The following is a 6494-nucleotide window of genomic DNA, read 5'->3' as shown; positions in this document are numbered from 1 at the left end:
TTTAAAAAGAGTTTACTAAAGAATAGGTAATATATTACTAACTATTTATTACGTATTACTTATAAATAGATAGCTAAATAGAGCGAACTTATTAAATATTAAAAAAATATTTAAAAATCTATACTAAAGGCTCGCTAAATAAATAAGTAGTATAGCTAAAAGAGGCCGAGTTTATATATAATAATAACTAATATTTTATTATAAAAATATCCCCGTATATAGTACTATATAGCTACTATTCTAAGTATATTAAATATATACTTAATTATAAAGTTATAATTTAAGGGGTTTAGGAAAGGGTTTAGAAAATTAAGGAAATTAGGGCCTAGGCTACGTAAGTATAAATATAAGCCTCTAAGAGCTAAGTAGCTTATTATAATAAAAAATATACCCTAAAAGAGTTTAATTATAAAGAGGTCGTTAGCTTATTAATAAAAAATATATAATTTAAAAATAATAAACTAGTACCGAAATATATTAAAATAATAATAGCTAAAAGGGTAGGGAAATAGGCTTATTAAATATATTTATTAAAATAATATTAGAGAATATATAATATTTTCTTAGTTTCTTAGTTTAAGCTATAAGGAAATTACCGAACGGTTAGTAACTAAATAGTAAATCTTTTAAAGTTAGAAGATAAGTAAGACGTTTAAAAAGTTAAAAAAATCGTTATAATATAAAGCGAGAAAGGAAACTTATAAGATTTTATTAAATAAGCTAAGTAATTTATTAAGTATAATACGTAAAAGCTTATTAAGTATTTTAAAAAGGTAGTAGAAGTAGTTAATAAATTCGAACGTTATAAAAAAAGGGTATATATAAAATAAGATAATAAACGTTAAGTTCGTAATAAAAAGTTATTAAAAATAAGTTAATTAATAATATATTATAAAACCCTTTTTATTTAGCCTAGCGTAATCCTTAAGAAAAAAATATAATATTATAACCCTTAGTAATACGTTATTAAGAAATTATTAAGATTTAATTACGTAGAGGGAATAACTTACGTAATATTAATAATAATAGTAGCGGCTCTAGTATATATTTTTAAAACTTAATAATTAATAATAGTAGTCCGCTTAATAAGTAAAAAGCGGGGAGGCTTTATATATATATACTTAACTAATTACTCGGAGTAAGGCCGTTAACCTTATTAATATTATAATAAGTAAAAAAGAGGTAGTTAAAGTTATATAAAGTATTATATATATTAATAATAATAGTTTATAGAGCGTTTACTACTTAGTTATTATTAAAAGCTATAATAAGAAGTATAACGGGAGCTATAATAAGAGGTATAATAGGAGTTATAATAAAAAGTATAATAAGAGTTATAATAAGAAGCGGAGTAAGAAGTAAAATAGGGGGTATAACGCTATTATTATTAATAATAGGTTAGGGACGGGGGATATTATTTAAAATAACGCTCTCGTAATCCTAGTCAAGCTAAGGGACCTTAGTAATATTAATATTTATAAAGAACTTATTAATATCGAACTACTTATTATAACCCGTAGCTTTAATTTTAATATAAATAATAGCCTCGTTAAGCTATTATAAAGCCTTTATTTAGAGTAAGAGGAGTATAATACTAGCTTTATTAAAATTTAAAATAATATAATTAAAAGCTAGGGTACCCTCGTTTATATTAAAAAGAGCGTTATAAATAGGGGTTAATAAATTATTAATATTAAAGTAATAGCGCTTATTATAATACTAAAAAAAAGAATTCTTTAAGTTATTACTAAGCTCTTTAAATTTAATATCCTCGTACTAAGACTTATTAGATTTAAACCTAAAGTCGTCCCGCTCGTTATTATTATTAAGAATATAATTAATAATAAAAATACGCTTTTTAATAAAAATCTAAGTCTTAGGATTATAAGAAATAAGGGTAGCGCTATATATAATAATAATATAAATAAGTACTTTATTTATTAAGAACTTAGTAACGCGTTTATAAAAAGTAAAAAAAATAAGAAACTCCTAGATATATATAATAATAACGCCCTTAGGAGTCTTTTTATAGTACTAAGCTAGAGTATTAAAGTTACTTTATAGAGCGATTATATAGCTATTATTACAAAAATAAGCTAGCTAGAGGTAACTAAAGTAAGAAATAATTTTAGTTTTATTATTAATATTAAGGATACTAGTTTAAAAAAAGAAATCTAAGTTAATAAAAAGAAAATTCGCTAAACGATCGCTAATAACTTATTATAATTAAGATTAATAAGTTTAAATACTTATAGTTAGTAATAAGTTTTTAAAAAGTAGCCTATTTAAAGTAGACCTTTTTTACTTTATTACTTATTAATAGGTTAATAATATAAGTAGCGACCTTTTTTTATATATTAGTAATATAGCTAAAAATATAAAGAACATAGCTACGCTTATAAGAGTTAAGGCTACCTTACTCCTTAGTATTATAAAACTCTATAAAAGTATTTTAAATAAACTAAGTAGTACTATATAGCTCTTTAAGAACTTAAGAAATATGATTAATTAATATCTTAGTAACGGATTAATAAGGACTTAACGACTTATAATAGAATACTTTGTTTTATTAATTTAATAAATAATATACTTAGTAACGTAAGCGCTAGCGATATAGACGAGCTTATTAATATTATAATATAGGCTAGCTAAGTAGTATATATAAAGAGTATTACTATAGAAATTATAGAAGCCCTTTTTAAGATTATACTTTATATTAAGTATATCCTAAATAAGTAAAATAGTAAATATTTTAATAAATACTTAGTAATAGTATAGTAAGAGAGTCGTAATTAAGAAATAATACGGAATTAGAATATTATAAAAAGAAAAGTATAATTATATAAAAAAGAATTCGTAAAACGGTTACTAAATAAAAAGAGAGAAGAAAAAGTAAATACGCGACTAGTAACGGGAGAAAATCTTTTTATTATACTTGATAGCTTAGTAATAATAATAACCGCGAGGTTAGGTAAGCTCTTATATATTATAATAATTAGAATACTTTACTATAAATATATATTACTAACTTAATAACTAGTCGGCGCGCTATTACTAAATAATAATAATAAAGTATTTATTAAATAAAGAGATAAGAATAATACCTTATTCTTAGGTAAGAAAGGATATTATTAACGCTTTATAAAATCTATTACGAATAATAACGTTAATAGCTTTATTATTAGCGTTAAAAAAAGATATTACGTAATAACTTTAGGGACTAAAGTTATATAAAGGGGGAATAATTATAATAAATTCGGGATATAGTTAGTAATAGAATACTAATAACTTAGTAACTAGTATACGGATCGTATTATAAAAGAACTTTTTAAGAATTAAAGCCCTTACGAAGGACTCTATAAGCTTTAGTCTTATAATATACCTATACTTATATTATAGCCTCGCTAGTTAAGTACTTATAACCTAATCTCTTATAATTACTTAGTTATATCTTAGTACTAAATTCGACTTTTAAAAATAAGGGTTAAGCGTATAAAGCTTAAAAAAAAAAGAGTATATTAATAGACCTAAATACTAAGTTTATAAGTATTTAAAATATATAAAGGACTTAGGAGGACTTTAGTAACTATTTAGTTAGTCCTAATCGATTTATAAAGGTCGAGTTACTTAGTAAGAATAATAATTATATTATTATAGTAGTAGAAAGTAGTTAAATAATTAACTATAGTTAATATCGATGTTTTAAGACTATGTTATTAGGGTAGGCCAAAAGGGGGGGTGGGCTAAAAGTGGGTGGTTTGACTTAAGGGATCAAATCTGAGCCGGGGTGGCTTGGCTCTAGGTGAGACTGTGACAATATCGATTGCTTCCTCCAGGAGCAGATGCTCCTCGGAATAAAATAAGAATTGCAAAATTTTCCAAGTTTTGTGTCGGTGCACGTTAGGAATTTTGCGCAATATCCTTTCGTAGGTATCGTTTAATGTTGTGGGCAGCGAACTCAAGGTTACCCCGAGCTCTTCATCACTCATACAGTATTGAAAATCATAAAGTTGACATAATACCCAGCGAAACCTGTGGCAGTAGTGAGTTTCAGAACGTAGTCCGGGAATATTTTTCTTACATTCCGTCGGCCTTCTTGATTAGTTCCTCTTCAACCTTTTGTCGAGAAGCTCTGTCTGCTCGCCACTTTAGCAGGTCGTCCCATGTTTCGAGTGTTGTTCGAATGAATGTCCGTATGTCGGCATTGACAGATTCGTTTCGTAAGGGAATCTGCATATGCCTGGGAATACACTTATTCAAGGCCTGATAGACATCCTTTTCTTTCTGACTTGTTACTAAAATATGGAAATTGATATCCTTGGATTGCAGAAGAGTTCTGATCCATGGCAGTAGGCCTTTGTTCTTGAGGCCTTGACCCTGTTAATACTCACGTAACACATCGCGCTTATCGAGAGCGTCAAGAACCAGCGCTTATACCTATATAAACAAATTAAATATAAGGTTCGTATTTAATTATTTAGCTCATTTCTCGCGCTATATTTAATTATTTAATAATTAATTAATAGATTTAACTAATTTCTTAATTAGGAATTAAATAAAGCTATTATAAAAGTCCTTATAATACTAACTTATAGACTTTATTTTAATTAGCTCTTTTAATTAAAAAATTAACCTCTTATTTCTATAGTACCGTTATAAAGCTAGTTCTTAAGATATTAGACCTTTTTTAATATAGAGGATCTTATTAATAATCGCTATAAGGTTAAAATTAATTTTATAAAGCTAAATATCTTCTTATAATTTATTATTATTATAGGGATTATAAAAATATTAAGCGCAAGCTTACTTAATATTAAATAGGTTAGCTAATAGTTAATCTATTATTAAATTAGGTTAAGGACTAGTTAAGGGATAATTTATAAATAATATTAATTAAGCTTAGGTACGTAGTTAATTATTATATCTATTATTTAAAATATTAACTATTACTAATACTACGAGTTTTTTATAATACTCTTTAAAATTATAAAAGTATTAAAAATAGCTTATAATTATTATAATAAAGGAGGAGGACTTAAATAATAAGGAGGAGGAGGACTTACTATTTCGTTTATATACTATTTTTATTAGTAATTATAAAGTCCCTTTTTAATATTAAATAGTTAATAGCTTTACTCGGGTATATCCTACCTCTTTTTTAGCTATCTTAATCCTTATTTAAAATAAAAAATAATTACTATAGTATAAAATAAACAGTTACTTAACTTAATATAATACTTATTAAGGACTTACTAAGTATTAATAACTAATAATTAAAAATATCCTTACGAATTAAAATTATTATTAAAAAGTAGCTCTACCCGCTCCCTAAGTATATACTTAAACTAAATATAACGAGGAATACTATTTAAAGTTAGAAGTTAAAAAAGAGGTTAAAATATAAATTAATAACAAGCTAATTACTAACGAAATAGTATTATTTATATTAATTACGATTACGACGCTACGATTTAAAAAGCTATAAGATCTATCTCTTTTTTAAAAAGTTTATTATATAACTTCTTTTACTCCTTAAAATAGTTAATAAGGTACTCGAGACCTATTATTACTTTTTATAAATAGCTATAACTATCTCTTTAACCCTAGCCTTAGTATTTTATTATTTAAAAATAAAGTAGCTTAAGTACTACTTTTAGCTCGGTTAGTAATTACTAATTATTATTATTAAAAACGTCTTTAATAGGGATTTATTATTTTAGATTTTTATAAGCTTGATTAGTTATTAAAAAGGTATAAATCTACTTTTTTTTTATAAAGAGCGCTATATTATAAAATATATTAAATTTTATTTTATATTATTATTAAACGTTAATATAAGCTCTTATAATAACTCCTCGAAAAAAGTAAATATATTATTCTCGTCGGTCTTATTACTAACCTCGAAAAAGGCCTTATATTATTAAAACGACGAATAAATAAATTTAATAACGTTCTAAAGCTTATTAATAGGGCCCCTTATATACTAAAGGTTAAGATCTTTTTAAAATTACTTAGTATTAATTAATATATTTAATTTTTATTCGAATACTTCTTTATTATTATTAAATAAAAAGGCCTTATTAATAAAGTTAAGAATATAACCATAGTACCTTATCCTCTAGTTAAGAATATTCTTTTAAGTATAAGTATAAAATAATATAAGATATAAGTAACCTAGGTAAGTATCGTTATTTAAAGCATTATTATAAATAATTACTCCGACTTAGTTACCTAATTCCTAGTCGTCTATTACTAATTTTATAGTCTAAGTAATATTAGCCCTATTATAAGTATTATATTATTATCGTAGAGTAATAAGGTATTATATTTATTACTTAGTATAGTTTAAAAAGTAAGTAAAGACGGTAATAATAATATTCTGCGTTAATAAAGTTTATAAATCGAATAATAAATAGACTTTTATTATTAACCTCCGGATCTCTACTTTAATTATATCTTTCTTTTTAATAAAAATCCTACTTAGCTCCTTTCTT

This window comes from Colletotrichum lupini, chromosome 5, assembly GCF_023278565.1.
Source record: "Colletotrichum lupini chromosome 5, complete sequence".
Classification (NCBI taxonomy): Eukaryota; Fungi; Ascomycota; class Sordariomycetes; order Glomerellales; family Glomerellaceae; genus Colletotrichum; species Colletotrichum lupini.
This window is presented reverse-complemented; position numbering follows the sequence as displayed.